Here is a 19,743-nt window from a genome sequence, read left to right as displayed (position 1 = left end):
TTAATAGGTGGTTAGAGAGCCACTAGTGAAAATGGACAGAAGATGAAGGAAAAACCAAAACCATGATGAATGGAATCTCGGAGATGCATAAAATGGAAAGGAGAGTAAGAATCAGAATAATTATTAAGTGATTTCAAAGCATACCAAGCTTTTCTGAAGTGTGTTTTTTTGCCAATTTTTGTTATTTTGTTAAGTTTTTGGTTTTCTCTTGTGTGTTTTTGTGATTTCAATTCCTATGTCTCATCCTCACCGCTCAGCCCATAAAAGATAAATAATAGCCATCTTTCTTGTATATTTAACTTCCATTGACTTAAGGCAGTGAGTTAAGTCTAAAGCGGAGATAGAAAGCAGTAGAGGTATTTTGAACATAACACAATTGGTTAAAATATTGTTTCAACTGCTACCGTTTAAGGAAATAAAAACATTTACATAAAAAATCAATCATTACAGTCCCTCTTCAAATGTTAGGAAAAAAAAAAAAAATCAACACAGGTTCCACATCCTGAATGGTAGCAATAGCCTGGAGCAAAAGCAACCACAAGTTCCCTTCACAGGCTGCAGTCATCACTATTCCCTGTTACCCTCAGACCAAAACTAAATGGCAATTGTTTTTTATTCTCAACACTAATATTGTCATCTAATTTATATAAAATTCATTTTACTGATTTTTGTGACTTAGAAATCTCTGTGGCCCTTTAAATTTTCAGCACATAATCTTGAGGTTTTGCCAAGGCCCTGTTACCTTTTATAAAGCTTTCTTTAATAGTAATCATTCTGTTAGGGTCCGTGATCAAAGGACAAAAACCAACACAAAGTGAAAGTCAAGCAAAGCTTTACTTCCAAGCATCGAAAATCAAACCAACCAGTGGCGGCCCTCTCTTACAAAGAGGCGATGACAACCAGGACACCGACTCTGGAGGTTCCCCTTACCCGGCGAGGCGGTTCCCATTACCAGGCGAGGCGAAGCGAGGCCAGGCCAGGCCGCTCCCCTTACCCCGCGAGGCGGCGAGGCGAGGCCCAGCCGCTCCCCTTACCAGGCGAGGCAAGGCGAGGTGAGGCCAGGCCGCTCCCCTTACCTGGCAAGGCGAGGCGAGCCGAGGCCAGGCTGCTCCCCTGATGCTGGGAGAGGCGAGGCCAGGCCAGGCCACTCCCCCGCGAGGCGGCAAGGCAGCGAGGGAGGCGGGGAAGCGAGGCGGCTAGGCCGCTCCCCAGCGAGGGAGGCGGCTAGGCCGCTCCCCAGCGAGGGAGGCGGCTAGGCCGCTCCCCAGCGAGGGAGGCGGCTAGGCCGCTCCCCAGCGAGGGAGGCGGCAAGGCCGCTCCCCAGCGAGGGAGGCGGCAAGGCCGCTCCCCAGCGAGGGAGGCGGCAAGGCCGCTCCCCAGCGAGGGAGGCGGCAAGGCCGCTCCCCAGCGAGGGAGGCGGCAAGGCCGCTCCCCAGCGAGGGAGGCGGCAAGGCCGCTCCCCAGCGAGGGAGGCGGCAAGGCCGCTCCCCAGCGAGGGAGGCGGCAAGGCCGCTCCCCAGCGAGGGAGGCGGCAAGGCCGCTCCCCCGCGAGGTTCATGACGCTCTGCTCCTGACGATTACAATGCTCCCAAGGATGCTGGTCCCAAGGACCATGCTCCCGATGACTACCACGCTACCACTACTACCCCAAAGACTATTACTACCCCCGCCTCACAGACTAACCTTTATAGAGGTGCTTGAGCCCGGCCCACACACAGATGGCCAATGAGAATGCAACACACAAGGAAAACTGCACAGTCACCCTGGGTCAGCAATAGGGGTGGCCAACTGAATCCCAATTCACCACAGCAAATATATGTGCACCCCACTGATTGGATGTCTCCATCCAACCTGGCCCGCCTCCGGGGCCTGCAAGCAAGTTCCTCTGGGAGGGGCAGGGTCAACCCAAGCCCACAAGGAAATGGCTCTCTCTGGCCAACCAGGCCCTTACAATTCCACACTTCTAACTTCTATTTGATTTTATTTTCAAAGTTTGCTTATTTTTAGTAATCACTACACCCAACAGGGGGCTTGAACTCAGCATCCTGACATCAAGTCGCATGGTCCCCTGACTGAGCCCCCAGAGTTCTAAGTTTTAAAATGGCACTTGGTCTTAAAGTATTAGAGTGAAAAATTCCCCCGAAGAGAAGAGAAAAAGCTTGAAGAAAAAGCACGAAGAAAACTGGAGCCTATTGACTTAACATCTGTTTTTCCAAGGCATTAACAATTATATTAGATGTTAATTCTAACATAAAGTTTACATTTTTTTTTTCAGATGGGCCTGTCATTTTACTTTATCAGCCTGTGTGAGTTCTGTCCATACCAAGATCATGAAGGACATCACTGAAATCAAAGCCATAGTGTGGCCTTACTCCACATACATTGTTCAACTTTTATTAGTACTTTGTGCTCTAAGTCCTCTCAAGGATGATAGATGGGCTGCAGTCTCTATAAACACCTTACCGTTTGGTCTTGAATTAATTTTTTCTACCTTCTTTGCATTTGTTAGTTTTTAAATTTCTGAAATGTGTAGAAAATATGACTGAAGAGACTCGGCCAACTAAGCCACCCAAATATCCCAAAGTACTATTATTATTAACCTAATTTAATGTGTGAGGAAACCAAGGCTCAGAGCCTTGGCTGCATTCCCTGCCTATGAGACATACTGTATCTGCATAGGTGTGTGGTAGGTGTTTATAGGTGTGTTGAGGAGGATTAGCTCTGAGGGGTTTCAAAACAGCAGACTATAAACATTGGGCACTTCTTAATCTTATTTATTTAGTTGTTTTTTTCCTGAAGTTTGGTGTATCACTGACCATTCCGGAAAAAGACATCAATCACCCAAAACAATATAAAGGAACACAAGATCATCATGAATCAAATGATACGTGGAATATATAAGCCAAGAGAAATTTATTGCCAAAAGTCACTTTATTAAAAAATATTTAATAGTTTAAAATAAAGTAAAATGACAGGCCAACCTGAAAAAAAGTTCTACAGAAAAGTCAGGTACAGAAAAGAAGACTAATATCCTTGGAGCTGCCTTAGCTCTTCTGAATGCTATCAACTCTTTATAGCACCAAGAGAACCATTAAACAAACATGGCGCATTAGGCGAGATTATAGAACAAAAATTAAAATCTATTCCTTTATGTATTACAAGTCATAATATTTGTAAAAGAGCTCAAAGTCAAATGAAAATAATGAACCTTTCATTACATTCTGAATTAATAACAAAAAAGGGTATTTCCAATATCTCAGAATTTGGGGTGCCATTTAATAAGATAAAAGTATGTTTCCGGTGTTGGTGATCGATATGGGATAAAATGAATTTCCAAGGGCCGTTCATAAGCTTATACGAACATACTTGTGAAAATGTTTCCTCAATAAAATGCCGGCTCAATTAACTTATTTTTAATATTGCACAAATATTTAGTCAGAGATGCCAGGAGACTATTGTGGTTCTAATATAATACTTCAGATTGTGCTGCTCAGGAATTCACAGTGATATCAGATAACTTAAAAAACACAGCACAATGAAAGAAAAGGCTAAGCAGGAAGTACAAAGCACACTATATAGATAATATTCTCAAGCACAAATTTTTCTCTGGCACAGGAAACTGGTCATTTCCCAAATTTAAAGTGCAGAACACTATTCCTGTTTAAGTCGTTATTTGAGAATTCAGGTCCCATGAAAAGGAAATGTAGCTGGGGCACCTGGGTGGCTCAGTAGGTTAAAGCCTCTGCCTTAGCCTCAGGTCATGATCTCAGGGTCCTGGGATCGAGCCCCACATTGGGCTCTCTGCTCAGTAGGGAGCCTGCTTCTTCCCTCTCTCTGCCTGCCTCTCTGCCTACTTGTGATCTCTCTCTATCAAATAAATAAAATATTAAAAAAAAAAGAAAGAAAAGAAAATGTAGCAGTGATGGAAGGAAAAGTATTTAGTGCTGGAAAATAACCCAGAGAAATGACTTGAGGATCCCAACACAAGGATTCATCTCTGCCTGGTATCCAGACCTCATTTTTTTTTTCAAACTCTGTTCTAGCTCACTATAAAAATCCCACAAGGTAGAGAAGAAAGGTTTTTTAAATTTGCTTCATGATACATATATGCTTGAACTAATTTTAAATTTAAATTTAAATTTTTTATTTAGAAATTTCTGTATCTATTTTACCTTTTCTTCAGAACTCCTAAAATTGTTCATTCCTATCCTTAAGATACATATGACTTTTCTACCAACATCCTTTTGCCCCTTCTGACTTACCATACCCCCTTCTCTCCTTTCTTCATGTCTAGATATTCAACATACCATCCACTTCTCAGTCTGTAGTTCTGTTTCCTTTCCATTTTCATTCTATTTGAACTCTACTTCTAAAAGGAACTAATGTATAGTAATGTTAACAGTTAGTTTGGGGCTAGTACACATCAGTGGAACAGAAGAGAGCCCAGAAAACACTCTGAGTAGGAGGGAATTCTGTATCTGAAACCAGTGGTGCTTTTTTTTTTTAATTAATTTACTCATTATAGAGAAAAAGCACACTTGCGAGCATGCACAGGGGAGAGGAGAGAGGGGCAGAGGGAGGAGGAGAGAGAGAATCCTCAAGTTGACTCCATGCTGGCCCACAGCCCCACTGGAGCCCAGTCTTACAACCTTAAGATCATGACCTGAGCCGAAATCAAGAGTCTGAGCCTTAACCTACTGACCCATCCAGATGCCCCATGAAGCACGTGGTACTTTCAATCAGTGGGGAAGGAATGCACAGGTGTTGAGACAACAGACAGTCCAGTTTGTAGACTTTGTCAACTTAAAAAAAAAAAAAAAAAGAATGTGAAGTGGTTTAAAGTTTGAATTCTGGAGCCAGTCTGCCTGGATTCAAACCCCAGGTCTACCAAATGCTAGATACAAGACATCTCACCAGTAAATTTACCTCCCTGATGCAGTCCCAATATCTGTAAAATGAGAATAATATGGTATTTATTCTTATAGCCTTCATGCAAAGGTTAAATAAATTAATATTTGTGAAGCAACTATTACATCAAAAACCAATATACCACTGTTAGCTAGAACTACTAATTTTTCTTATTTTATATCACCAAATATACTTGCCAGATGTTACTCTCATTAAATAACAGTACATTTAATCTCTGATTAATTAATCTCTAAATTAATTAATTTAGAATAATTAGATTAGATTAATTAAATTAGATTAATTAATCTCTAAATTAATCTCTAAATAACAGTACATTTAATCTCTAATTAATTCTTCTTGAAGGTTCAAGAAGAATCAGTTTTTTTTTTTTTTTCTTAATATTTTATTTGACAGAGATCACAAGTAGGCAGAAAGGCAGGCAGAGAGAGAGAGAGAGGAGAAAGCAGGCTCCCCATGGAGCATAGAGCCCGATGTGGGACCCGATCCCAGAACCCTGAGATCATGACCTGAGACGAAGGCAGAGGCTTAACCACTGAGCCACCCAGGCACCCTGTTTCAAAAGCCAAGAGGAAAATGAAATAGGAAATATCATAAATAGTCTGTATACTTCATGAACCAAGTAGGAGCCAGGAAAATACTATTAATGAGTTCATTTCCATAGATATTAGCTTGCAGCTCCATCAACAGCTGAATATTCATGAAGCAAGTTGGATGCAGGTAAACGAGAAAACTTCCCTTACACGAAAACAGCAATTATAACAACAAAAATTTATGCATTTTTTTTCTGACCTGGGTTATGTAAAATAACAAAGAAAAAGCTAATGTCCATTCAAAACTTTATGAATTTTGTTATATAACCACAAAGATGCAATAGATTTGCTTACTGCTCCAAACAGCAAACACCCTCTAATACCAGTACTTTCTGTGTTTCAGAACACTTAAATCATCCTAGATCCTCAAGAAGCAGCCTTAGTGGGATGTACATGAAATTGTCCCTAGGCTGAGTGCACATTACTAACATGGTTTAGGGCAATTATTTGCAGAGCTTAGAGCTTGAAAATGCAAACAATATAAAGAACAAACTAAACAGTAAACTAAAATCTAATCAGAACTACATCCAATATTTGGGGGTTTGTCTGGAAGTCCTAAGTGCCCCCAGCAAGAAGACGTCAGGCAGCAATGATATTATTCAGGGATATGGGAGCATGTGTCCTGCTGTCATTGGTCTGAAAGTTATACGTATATACAGATGCTCTTTGACGTGGAGTGGGGAGAAGAGGAGGTGGGAGGAAGGGAAAATGGCACCTACCGGGGAATAATTTTTATTGTCATGGCCTCTTCCAAATGCAATAGGATTTAGATTTGGACCCTAGAGCTGATAAAGAACTGGAATAAAATTCAGAAATGAAGTAGCATGTGACTTTATAGTGCCGAGTCACACTGTAGAGGTGGGTTATCAGATTGATACTCAGGAATTGGTGTCTTTGCTCATCCCAGTCCCCTGGACCTAAGACAGTAAAACTCATTCCAGACCCTGCTTCCCAGGGTGGAAGAGGCGATGCGGTCTGTTTATCGCTTATTGCCTTGTGTTAAGTTTATGGTCCTGAAACACCCGCCACCTCCCAGTGTCCATTTATCACCTTGTTTCGTACTCTGTGCCTGTGTCCTCACCATGCCCTCTCCCTGGAATGCCCTCCTCCACTCCAAATTTAGTCAACTTCTACTCCTCCCTAACAGTGGTTCAGGGTCCTCTTCTGTAGGTAGCCTTGCGCTAATTCTCTAGGTTGGCGTTGGTTCTGCTCTTCTGGTTTCCAGAATGCCCTGTGCACTTTCTCATGATTGTACCTCATGTACTATTTGATTGTATTAAATGTATGCACCCTTCTCCCCCACTAGCTTGAAGCTGATGGGGATAAACACAGTATTTTAACCGCCTTTATACCCAGAACAACAGGCCAGTGCTGTGCACAAAGTAGAAATTCAATGTTTCATAAATGAACAATGGACTGAATGCAAGCTAGATTAAGAAATCTCTGAGACTCTGTTTCTTCATGTGTAAGCAGGGGCCAAAAATAGTATCACCTTATAGAGAAGGAAAAGAGGTAGAGGGTGAGAGCAGAGAGTAAGGAGGTAAGGAGACGGCAGAGTATAGGACCTTGTTGACCATTATGAGAACGTCGACTTTTACTCATAGTGCAATGGGGAAGGTTTCCAACTGAGTAGTGACAGGATTGGCCTATGTTTTAGATGGACTCTGGTACCTTTCTGATAATAAAAAATGAGATGCAAGCTCAGAAGCAGGAAGATGAGTGATGAAGCTACTGCATCTCTCATTCGGTGAAATGAATTTTGTTAGTACCTCCATAATTACAAATGTTTTTCACATATCCATATGCACACACACATACACACACACACACACACAAGCACACCCCATTTCAATTAATAAACACCGATCCAAGTAATCCCATTTTTTATTTCTCAAAATCATTTAAAATGCCAGTTAAGGAATAGATGCATGGCTATTTCTTCTGTTCTGTTTCTCTTTTTCATTTAAATATTCCCTTCTGTTCTGTAGACTGAACTAAGGAAGCCATCAAAAATTATGACTTATAAACTGTGTCAACAATTGCTTTCTTATGTATCACTTCATTAAGTGAAGAATAAATGGGATGTGGCCATACTGGTTTCTTTCTCATTCCAAAGTGATAGAAATGAATGATGAACTCCCCGGGTCAAAAGTCCACACTCGTTGGAATATTTGTTCAGAAATGAGAAATGCTTTATATATTTTCATATATGGATTGTGACTGTTTAAGAAAAATATTAAACATTATTTTAATCAAGTAAATTGCCTAAATACTAAACTAAAAAAGCTAAAATAAGAGTATTTCATATAAATTGGCATGGCCCTTTTCTCAGTGGCAAGAAATATAAACAACTCTGAATTCTCAGTTGGCTAAGTAAAGACAGACATAACTGCTTTGATGCCTATTCACTAAAGAATTAATTAATAAGAACACATATGAATAAAGGGACATGAAATAATTAGCCATTGCCACATGACCAGAAAAAGAAAGGTTACTGAAAAATTAAGGTTACAGAAAAATTAAGGTTACTATTCAAACTTACTATTTCTACCACAGATAGAGTAATAATATTTAATTTATTAATTATTTAATAAATAAAGTGTCCTTTTTTTTTTCACCAGTTATATAAATTAACTCAATTAATGTTTCCATAATCCTCTAAGTTTGGGTATAATCTTAGCTGAATTTTAGCAATGGAGAAACTAAGTCTCAAAGAAGTGAAGTAAGGTCTCCAAGGTCAAGCAGCCAGGATATGAGGGAGCCTGGAATAAATTCCTGCTTGACTCAGCACCAACTCTCCCATGGCTCACTGGATTATGAGACCCACACTCCCCCACTGGGAAATTAAAATAGTCAGGTCAGGAGACCTCATGCAGAGGCTGAAACAGAAACCAAATAAAGTTCAGTTTCTAAATTTGATTTCCAATGTTCCTAGCCCTGCTTTGGAAAAGGATGGCACTCCCTCATATCTTTGAGCACAGAAATCTTCCGCTTAAGGCTACTTGATTTGATTGTAGGGACTTTTTCCTGAAATGAATAAAAAGCACAGAATTTGAGTAAGCTCTTGTATCTGTAACAGAATATTGCTTACAGAAGACAATTTTCTGAAAATCCTGTCCTCTTAACCTAATTATAGCATGTAAGTTAAGACCACATTAAAGAGCACAATACAATTGAGTACCTACTTTCAGCTAACGAATTCCATCAGTTGCCAGGGGCAGACCAAAGTCTGCCTGGTTAGCATACTACCCACTAGTTTCACCTACAAAATATAGGAAATGGCCTTTCACCATTTGAGGAATTTAAATACTTAGAGTTACCTTGTTTTCATCCAAAATTATTGTATTACTACTACAGAGAGAAATACAGGAGCTTATAAGGGTTTAGGACATAGGATACATCCCAAACCCTGAAACCCTGAATCAGTCTTCAGACATCCAAAACAATGTACTAATGAATTCAAAACAGCATAAAATCTCCTTTGAAGATGACCAATGGAGTTAATAATGATAATAATTATCCTAAGCATTCATTCTCCATAAAGCTAACTGTTGCTTTTATGATGTTAAATCTAAGTTTTGCCCGCACCCAGACACCATTAATTAGGGTAATTAATAGGCAAACCACAGACTGGGGAAAAATATCTGTAATACATAAGTATGACAAAGGTTCCTTATGTAGAATATACAAATATTTAAATCAATAATAAAAAAAAAGAAATACTTTACAATTTTCTAACAGGTAAACATTTGAACAGAAAGAAGATACAAAAATGCTGATAAATGCTTAAAAGAGCAGCTTGGGTCATCCGTTATCAGGAACAATCAAATTAAAATGAAAATAAGATACACTAATACCAGGAACTAAAATAATAAAGACTAACGATACCAAGGGTTGGGGAGAATGTGGTTTTATCTAGGACTACAAATGACACTCTAAAAATAAGTTAAAGTGCCAATTCTCAATCATCTTCAGGTGAGCAATTTATATCACAGTCTGTCTGTGATACATAAGCAGTGAAAATAAAAAAATTAAAACCCATAATAAAAGGCTTATTAAGAAAATGTTATGCATTATACTAATTTTAAGGAATCTAAGCATGAAAGGCCATGTAATTCTATTCGGTAGCTTTACAATAACTCTAAACCTTATACTTCCCATTATCTGTAAAACTTTATTATATATCATTATGTATGGAGGGCAATCAACATAAAGAGTGTACTAAGTAAACTGTCTAAAAGAAGAGGAGAAAACTATGGAGCAGGAAGAAGGGAAGAAAAGAAAAAAGATGAAACAATTCTTCCCCTCAAAATATTTAAAATTTAGTTTTAGGATAGAATTATATGCCTATCAAATTATATTCAAATTGTATAGATCTCCTTTGCATATACTGTCCTCTAGGGTCTAACCCCTGTGTCCTCTCCAGGCACAGCTCTTACTCTTAATGTGTCCTGGATTTTATACGGTCTGACACATAGCACAAGCTCCATACACATGTCATTATCACATACTCATTATCACATACTCATTATCTGGACTTCATGGTGAAGCAGTTCTCCTGAATACTGAGTCAGCAATGGTAGTTACTGATAAAATTCTTAAAGACCAGGATTAAATCTGTTTCCCTGGTTCTCTCGCAGAATCTAGCCCAGAATCTCACGCATAACAGATGCGTAATGAAAACATGTTAAATTCATTGGGTATAACGATTTCATTTCTCCAGTGTTCTTTTTTGAATTCCATTTTTCCAACAACTGCTTAATATATGATTATATGTAAATAACTCAGAGTCATCTGTATTATCTTCTGCAAGTACAGGAAGATATTTCGTTCAAGATTTAAGAGAAACAATTAGTCGACATCAAAAGGCTGTAATCAGTGAAAGAATCTTCTCTCTTCTCTACCAGAAAACTTAGAATAATACATTCAGTGACAATATTAAGGCAACTCCTACTGAATTTTTGTTCTGGTATCTATGCCATGTCGAATAATTGTCAAAGGCAAAAGAGAAGATTCCTGGGCTGGCTAATGCAGGTTTTTTCCTGTTGCCTGTCAATAGCCACCTGCTTGATGACCCATGCTGCAGGTTTCTGAGATAGTAAGTGTAGTCTACAGCCTTGGGACAGAAGCAAGCATGAGGGGCACCTGGGTGGCTCATTGGGTTAAAGCCTCTGCCTTCAGTTCAGGTCTTGATCCAGGGGTCCTGGGTTAGAGCCCCACATCGGGCTCTCTGCTCAGGGGGGAGCCTGCTTCCCCCTCTCTCTCTGCCTGCCTCTCTGCCTGCTTGGGATCTCTGTCAAATAAATAAAACCTTAAAAAAAAAAAAAAAAGAAGAGGAAGCAGCAAGCATGATCTGGCTTGCACCAGATGTATGCTTTAACCAGTGGAATCACCCAGGACCAGATGATAGTAGATGAGCAATAATCAGTTTAAAATTATATAAATCATTCCTACAGAACTTCATCTACCTTTTTAAATATTATCGCTCAGCCATTCCTCGTCTCAAAGTCATACTCTAATTCCAGTCATTTCCCTTCAATCACCAGTGTCATTGATAAGAACTGCAGCCACCATTGCAGTGGTGAAGGAAGGTTTCAATCCATCCTCCAGGGCCTAGATCAAAGCCCACTTCCTTCCAGAAGATTTCCTCCAATCCTTTGGCCCATATTTTTTATTTCTTAATTAGATAACCAATAGAATTACTAGATAAAATACTCAATACGTAGCTACCAAACTGAAGTAGTAATTCTAAATTTTCAAAAAGTTAGACATTAGTATTCTTTCAAAGAAACTAGAATTTTATGTACAAATTGAACATTTCATCTTCAATCATATGATTACAAATGGATGTTACTATCTGGAAAAAGAACACAGTCCAATAAAATGTGCTGTACGGTTAGAAAGTCGAGTTGAAGCATGGCATTAATTTCAGGACCTACCTGTATTTAAAAGAAACAGAATTCTTAAACAGGAGAACACCTATCTCTAAATACTTATAAATCTAGAACAAATTTTAATAATTATTTCCTCATCATTAAAAGAAAAAAATACAGAATATATTGAAATCTGTTTACAAACTTAAGCCAAGGATAATTTTGAACAGTTCAAGTTCTGAAATAAATAATCCATCATCTTCAAAACTTATTTTTTAAAATAAACAGTGCAATTTTTTTCATAACCTTAGGTTTTGCTAGAGAAATGTATTCATCTGAAGTTTTTCCTTAAGAATAACTAACTACATTGCCCCTGTTTTTCTAAGGTACCAGTTATGACCCCCTACATCTCCTAAAAGAACTCAGTTTGATTCCTCTAACAAAAAGACAGTTCCTATTACGTTCAGATGAATAACTCAAACTCATGGAATCTGAACCGTGGCTATAGAGGCTATGAAAAATAAGCTTTTGACTGTTTCTAAATCAAAGTGTTATCATTCAGGTCCCATGGTTATACTGCCCTTAACAATGACATTTCTTGCAAAACACTGCACTGTTTTAAGAATTTCTAAACTATTGTGCTGTATTAGAACACTAAGGGAGAAATCTATGTCTCAAAAGTTGCTTATAACTAATGTTCCTTAACCTTAGGTATTATTTAGAAAGGCTCAATATCTGACCAAATCAGATTTGAAGCAATGTTCCTTAAAGTATAAAACACTTTATTTTTCCAAGTTCTTAAATACTTCTCAGACTGTATCTTTGTTGAATGAATAAATACTAAGACAATGTTCATCATACTTCCCAGCTGAGACTCATTAATGCACATGCAGAAAAATGAGAAATTTATACATGAAAATTAAGCAAAACCAGGATATTAAGTTGATGGGGGCAGGTTATATCTTAACACCTGTGTTTATGATATCATGATACCCTCATCTGTGCTGAACCATAGACCACAGAGATGACAAAGAAACTGGAGAGATATCCTTGCTATGACCTTCTGATCAATAAGACATTCCCATACCTGCAGCTTAGTTTAGTGTCACAAAGAACAGTATATACCAGTTTCAGAAGAGTAACACAAAGAGCTTGTGTAGATCAATGCAGGTCCTGTCTGTGGAAAGCCAAGTCCCTCCCCAAAAGAATCTACATGCTTTCTTTTCACAGAACTTAATGCATTGCTCATATTGTCTTTTCAGTATCTCTGTCCTTGACCAGGGCTTCCCTTAATGAGAACGAAGAACAGTGAAGATTGCATAATTTGTAACAGAGGTTTGCTAGTTTAAAAGTTGAGGAAGATTCATATTAAAAATTCCAGATTTGGGGGGCGCCTGGGTGGGTTAAAGCCTCTGCCCTCGGCTCAGGTCATGATCTCAGGGTCCAGGGATTGAGCCCTACATCGGGCTCTCTACTCAGCCCGGAGCCTGCTTCCCCCTCTCTCTCTGCCTGCTTCTCTGCCTACTTGGGATCTCTATCTGATAAATAAATATAATCTTTAAATAAATAAATAATTTTAAAAATTAATATTCCAGACTTTTTAGAGTACCTCTTAAAACATTAGATGAGCTAACTATACTTGCTGCCTGGCAGCAATTGGGTAGAGCAGAGGGGTGCTGCCCTCCTTGCGCTCCCCAGTCCTCACCACTCCCTAGTGTTTGCCCCTGAGCAGCTTTGGCCATTTTTGTTCCTTGCCTTACTTCATGAGCATTTTATTTAAACCCTTTGGTTTAAGCGTGTGAACTCTGCAGTTAGAATACCTGGATTTAAATCCCAACACTTCCTTCTTGTATGACCCTGGGCATATTACTTTCTTCCCTCTCCCTGCTCTTTTGTTTTCTCCTTGTAAATTTATAATAATTTTCACTACTTTTAGAGTTGTTGGGGAAATTAAAGATAACTTGGACATCAAGTACAGAGCCCAATGAATCCATAAATGCACTTATTATTAAGGAAAACACACAGACACACGAGTGGGGCTAGATTAAACCCCCTCTGCCCCACTGCATTAGGTGTATAGAGCTATAAACTCGGAGCTTTCAGCCTTAGGCCAAGGGAACACAGGCCACAGCCCCAGTAGGCTGCTTGGGACCTTGAGTGAGGTGGACCCAGGCTGAAACTCAGTGCATTGTATCAGTTATGGCTGGCATTCTCCTCGAAGTCCCAGGACTGTTCTTATACCTAGCTACACTTTACAGCCACCTGGGGAGAGTTTCGAAACTAAAGAAAACAATGCCCAAGCCCTACACCAAACCAAGCAAGTCAGATCTATTGAAGTGGATCTATATGTATCTTTAAAGCTCCTAGGTGATTCTAACGTACAGACAGGCTTGAGAACCACTGTTCCATGACACAGAGAGCACCAGCCCTCCCCAGCCATGTCTAGGACTCTCGAAAGATCCAACAAAGGGGTTCACATTTTTAAAAATGAGCAGCTTAGGAAGCATTAAAATACAGAAATTACTGATTCATCTGGCAGACAATATTCATTTTGTAAACATGTCTGCATTATGGATTAAGTGATTTACATTTTTTTAAAAATAGGAAGATCACTGTTTACAAATGTGGTATTTCTTCAAGTGTATCCCCACACAAGTGATTTTAAATGCCTGTTTTAAGTGCATTCCACAGACTGAGGGACAATAATTTTGAGTCTTTGGAAGGTGACTGAATTTAGCAATACCACAGTAATTAATTAAAGGTTGACATATAAAGCTAGTTTTACTTAATAGTGAGACAACTTTAAATTTTTATAATGAAGTCATAGCTTTCTACTTAAAAATAACAAAATCATCAATAATTTTGCAGGAAATATAGAGCAACATTATTAAAATGTTGCTAATATATGTGTAAGTTCTATGCTAATTTGGCTAAACAGTTTAAATGCTTATCAAACTACATGTATAGAAAATAAAATATTAGTATTATTCTTTAGAAGTCTTTAATTAGATCTGGAAATTTTTAATTATTAAAATATCTAAGATTTAGATGTTTTTAAAATACATTTAAAGATCATTCTTAGGCAAAATTTAGGTAGAGGGATAACTAATTTGGGGAAAACTCTATTTTGAGGAAATCTGATATTCTTTGTGGTCGCTAAATTAGGATGCCATGTATATTTAAATGTAAATTTAGATGTGCCCCACTTATTTTAGCATGAATCTTTTAAATCAAATATTAACACTTTTGAATTTCTTTTTCCATATCTGTATCTCATGTACTAATTTCCTTCTCCTTTCCCCCAAACAAGGTCACAAACCCAGATCTCTACAGGATAGGGAAATCACACCAAACAGCAAAGTATGGGCGACGAGTCAGGTCCCCAGGCAGAGGCCACAAAACAGCAGTCCGGAAATCCGGTCCATACACATGATTGGTTTGCTTGTTCTGCATTTCAAAAATTTGGAAAACTCAGATAAAAATCCAGAATCCCAGCTTACTCTGGAAAAGCAGGAGCTTCTGGAACATTGGGGTCCCAGTCTTCAGCAGCAGTTGACTGGACGTGAGTATCGCTGCCCCTTTGGATGGGGCACAGGCTCCCTCCACCTGACCAGTTATCACCACCTGCTTGTTATGTATGCATTGCTTGCTTTACCTTGGGAAGCTTCTGAGTTTCCAACAAAAGGATAAACTAATCAAGTAAGAGACCCCTAACTTGGGCCCAAGGCTCCACAACTAAGTGGGGGGGGGGGGACTAGAAGACAAAAAAACGAGTGGCGGGCAACAACCCTGGGAAAGAAAGAAGACACGCAAAGTCTCCTATATATATTTTGGGGAGTCAGGAAATGGTGTGGTTCAATGGAAAGAGAAGAGGGGGGATCATCTGTGCTTGAATCATGGGCTCTCCCACTATCATTGGTGGGACCTTGGGTGGAGCTCGCTCTCTGTGGATAATGGGGCTACCAATTTCTCTCTCAGTAAAGAGTCCCTCGGGTGATGAGGAGTGCACCGTGTCACGCACATTCAGGGCTTAGGAGGCTTAAGGAGTGGTAGGCGAAAGAACATGGGATTTGGTAGCAAAATCTGGCTTTGAATCCCAGCTGCACTCCGTCATCTCCATGAGCTTCAGTTTCCTCCTTGGAGGCAACATTCCTGGAGTAATGACAGAAGGGTTGCCAGGAGAATGTCTGATATGGAGTGCATTGACTTTCACCAAACCTCTATCATCAGCAGCCCTACTGCTTTGATTCTAGTCCTTGTCCCACTGCAGGGGCAAGTGGAGGAGTGCTGGCTAGAACTGAGGCCAGGCAGATGCTAGGTGGCTGTGCACTCTGTAGCATTTCATAAATGAAAAGAATGGGAAGAGAGACAATCCAAAAACTGTATGACTAGAAGGCAGAAGTGTTCAAATATTTTCTGTGGTATCAGAATGAGGCATCCATGATGTGTGGAGGCAGAAGGTGAACAGGAAGATGGAGGGTGGTCATTCAAATGGAAAAAGTATCTTTGAGTACCTGCTATTCTGCCTTATGGGACAGCAAAGACATTGGGTATATTTATGTACGTGGGAGTAGCCACATGTATACACACACACACACACACACACACACACACACACACACACACACACAACTTTCTGGTCCTCCAAAATTCCCAATGAAAAAGACAGACACATTCAAATACCTAATATGAGGCTTGCCTTAGTAAGAACAGTCTAGAAAGAAGGATTATCAGAGTAGGGAAGGAAGAAGTCAAATGCAGGTGGGGAGATTCTGGACAGATGCTTAGAAAAGGTGGAGTCTGAACATCACAGACTGAGAAGCGTTTCCAAAAAGAGGAAGAAATGGGGTATCTGGTATCTCGAAAAGGCAATGATCGAAAAGGCCAGACCCAAGGTTAGCAGCTACCAGATCTATGTGGGAACAGTCAGTCCAGTGCACAAGATGGGGGCTTGGGGGAACAAGGCAGGAGATGAACTTGAAATATACCTGGAGAGGAACTCTCAGTCTGCGACTTCATTCTGGACATATTCAGTAACTGAACCTTTGCTCCCAATGCACACAGCTTGCCTCAGAGATAACCTCAGAATCCCTGCAGAAGTATGGCAGGTTGGAAAGAAATAATAAATATCTTAAAGGTGCCCAGCCAGGTCAGAGAAAAAGAATCCGGCTTTATGATGTCAATAGAGGCTCTGAATTGATCTATTTAGCATTGCTAGCTAACGGTCTCTCTAGCTTACGTTCTGGGAAATGTTGACCAGCTTTACATAGTTCTAGAAAGATGAAGATATTGATAATAAAAGGAGAGCAAACATAAACACATCAGAAATGAGTGATTCTATTCATCTTTAACTTTGGTTTCAGTGACTTCTAAACTCTGACACATTATCTCTATTCCCCTGACCAGAGCTGGAAAGGCCACAGGGTCACTTGAATTTCCCAGCCTTGCTGGTCTTCTTGGACCCCAGATTGCTGGGACCGTGTTCCAGAATTTCCTTAGGTGCCAGGATCGCAAGCTGGTGCCAGGGATGCAAAGTCAAACCCCTGCCTTTGGAAGGTTACAGAAGGAGAGAAGTAATATAAATGGAAATCAATAGCTTAAACCCAGTGAGATAAATCAATGCTCCATGAAGTGTTACAGAGAGTTCAGAGACCAAGCCAACTATTGCATCTACATGCTCCCCGCATGCTCAGGCAGTACAGTGTCCTGACAAAGAGCAGAAGCTCAACTCTAAGACGAGGTTCAAATCCCAGCTATGCCACTTAGCTGGGTGATTCCGGGGCAATCACTTCATCTCTCTGTGCCTCAATATCCCAACCGTAAAAAAGGCAGAATAAGAGCACTTACCTCATGGGATTACTGTGAGAATTAAAAGAATTTACACACATGGTGCACTTAATACTGTGTGTTGCACACTAAAATATTTTCATTAGTATAACCTGATTAGCCCAAAAGAGAGCCTAGAAAAATGTTAATCTTTCCTGCATTTCTCCGGTCTCCAGCAAAAAGAAGCATTATGAAAATGAACTTTTTTCTCAATACACATTTGCCAACTAAGTGAAATTAACCTTGAACTTCCATCTCCCAAGTGACAGCTGCCTGAGATCTTTCCACCACTACGTGAGTCTTCTTACTCATCAAGCTTCCTGAAAGCCTCCAGCAGAGCTGTTCCCTGCTAGAAACCTCACGGTCCTGATAACAGAATTAAAGAGACATCATTCTGGATATTTCTGGTGGGAAGCACTGGTTGTATGCAAGGTTGGAGCAGCTCCACACCCCAGATAATTTGTGGACCTTAGCCAAGCCCAAATGCCCTGTCCGGACATGGCACTCAAATTGCCTCCAATGGCCTAGCTGCTCCTCTCCCTTCCAAATGTTTGGTCATGCCAGGGAAGAGAGATTCCTTCCTGATTCCCCTTTAGCCCCCTACACTAAGCACCCTCCCCAGGATTCTCTGCCTCTGGTTTCGGGACTCTCAGGCTTCATGGCTTAGCAGTGAGAGGCCTGCTATTCCAGACTAAAAAGTTGTTTTCCCATCCTTGAAAAGAAAGAAAAATAAGTTTTGTCAGCGCACAAGTAGCTGCTCTGATCTTGGCATTTAGATCCAAAGTGGTACCTTCTCAATAACTCATCAGGTTTTTAAAAATATAACTTGGGGGGTGGTGCCTGGATGGCTCAGTTGGTTAAGCAACTGCCTTTGGCTCAGGTCATGATCCCAGAGTCCCGGGTCGAGTCCAGCATCTGGCTCTCAGCTCCATGGGGAGTCTACTTCTCCCTCTAAACTTCTCCTCTCTCATGCTCTCTCTCACTGTCTCTCTCTCAAATAAATAAATACCTTTAAAAAAAAAAGATAACTTGGTAATATCCATCACAAATGTGTCAGCATCAATGGTCAGCAGAATCTGAAAACTGTGTGTGTTCAAATTAAAGCAAACATGGCCAGTGGAATTAATATTTACAACATAATGTCCAAAAATTAGAAATAACAATCCTTAAACAGAAGAGAAAAATCAAATTTCCCACGATGGTACTTCTTTACCAAAATCATCCCCTTTATTCTCATCCCTTTAAATAAAAATCTGTTAATTAGCTTGGCAGCAAAGCTGACCAAATGCTGATGAGTGTTCAGGATGCTATCGTGTTTGGCTTTGAAATCAAGTCATGATTAGGAAATCAACATGGGAACCAAACAAAACCAAACAAAAAAACTTCTGCATTGAAGCAGCGGCACAAATTTAGCCTGAAAGCCGCTGTGTGTGGGGACCTGTGTGACTGGGCTCCATGCCCACCAGTTACTAGTCAAGGAAAGGCTAGGCGGTGGGGCCCCTCCCGCTCGCAGCCCTTGGTTTCCTCCTAGCCCAGCAGTGCAGTGAGGGACCTTCAGCATTTCCTCTTCTGGGATGGCTGGGAATTGACTGTTTTTATGAAATGAACATGACCTAGAAAAGCATTCAGCATGATCCGCTTGTGTACTTCAAAGAGTCCTTAGCTGTACTCCCCATCACAAAGTGTTTGAGCTCCCGTTTATTAAAGCACAGCTTGAACCAGAGGACGCGTCAGTCTTCCAGGTGAACAGCAACAGATCTTTGGCACGGAATCACCACAACTCTCGGCTTGCATTTTTACATGGGAAGTCAGAAGATTAATTTCTTATAAACTACCAGAAGTAGTTAAATAAATGCAAACTGGCAGGAATGATTGTATTCAATCAGGCATACACTAATAAAACTACACATATGCAGATATGTATCTATACCTATCAGAATCACACAAGAACACCATGCTCTGGACCAAAGTCCAAACGAAATCTTGAAATTCAATACTACCACCACCACATTCTGTTGTAAAATGCTTTGCTGTTCAGTCAAAAAAAAAAATTGTCCAATGATTTTATTAAAAATGATGTGCTTGACACTGAGCTAGCTTCTGAGGAACCAATGATAAGTCAATAATGACTTCATGGGTTGATGATCCAGTAGAGGACACTGATATATATAAAAATATTTGCATCACAGTGTGTTCCATATAAATTTGTTTTCAAGGTTCAGAAGTAGATGGAGTATCAGATCTTTCTGAGCATGTAAAGGGTAACATGGAAAGGCTTTACTAAGAGACTGATGTCTTAGAGGAGGGTTCTAAAGCAATGGATAGAAATTCTTCAAGTAGAGAAGAAGAACTCTTAAGACAGTGGGAACAGCAGGGGTGCTTGAGTGGCTCAGCTAGTTAAGCATCTGCCTTCAGCTCAGGCCATGATCTCAGGGTCCTGGGATCAAGTCCTGCATTGGGCTCCCTGCTTAGCTGAAAGCCTGCTTCTCCCCTTCTCTCTGCCCCTCCTCCCCCCATTCATGTGT

At 40.1% G+C, this 19,743-nt stretch overlaps 1 pseudogene; it reads right to left on the bottom strand.

Moving 5' to 3' along the window:
- Positions 1-19,743, bottom strand: part of LOC123945001 — an 88,917-nt pseudogene that overhangs the window by 27,205 nt on the left and 41,969 nt on the right.

The sequence above is a fragment of the Meles meles genome, chromosome 1 (assembly GCF_922984935.1).
Source record: "Meles meles chromosome 1, mMelMel3.1 paternal haplotype, whole genome shotgun sequence".
Classification (NCBI taxonomy): Eukaryota; Metazoa; Chordata; class Mammalia; order Carnivora; family Mustelidae; genus Meles; species Meles meles.
This window is presented reverse-complemented; position numbering and strand designations above follow the sequence as displayed.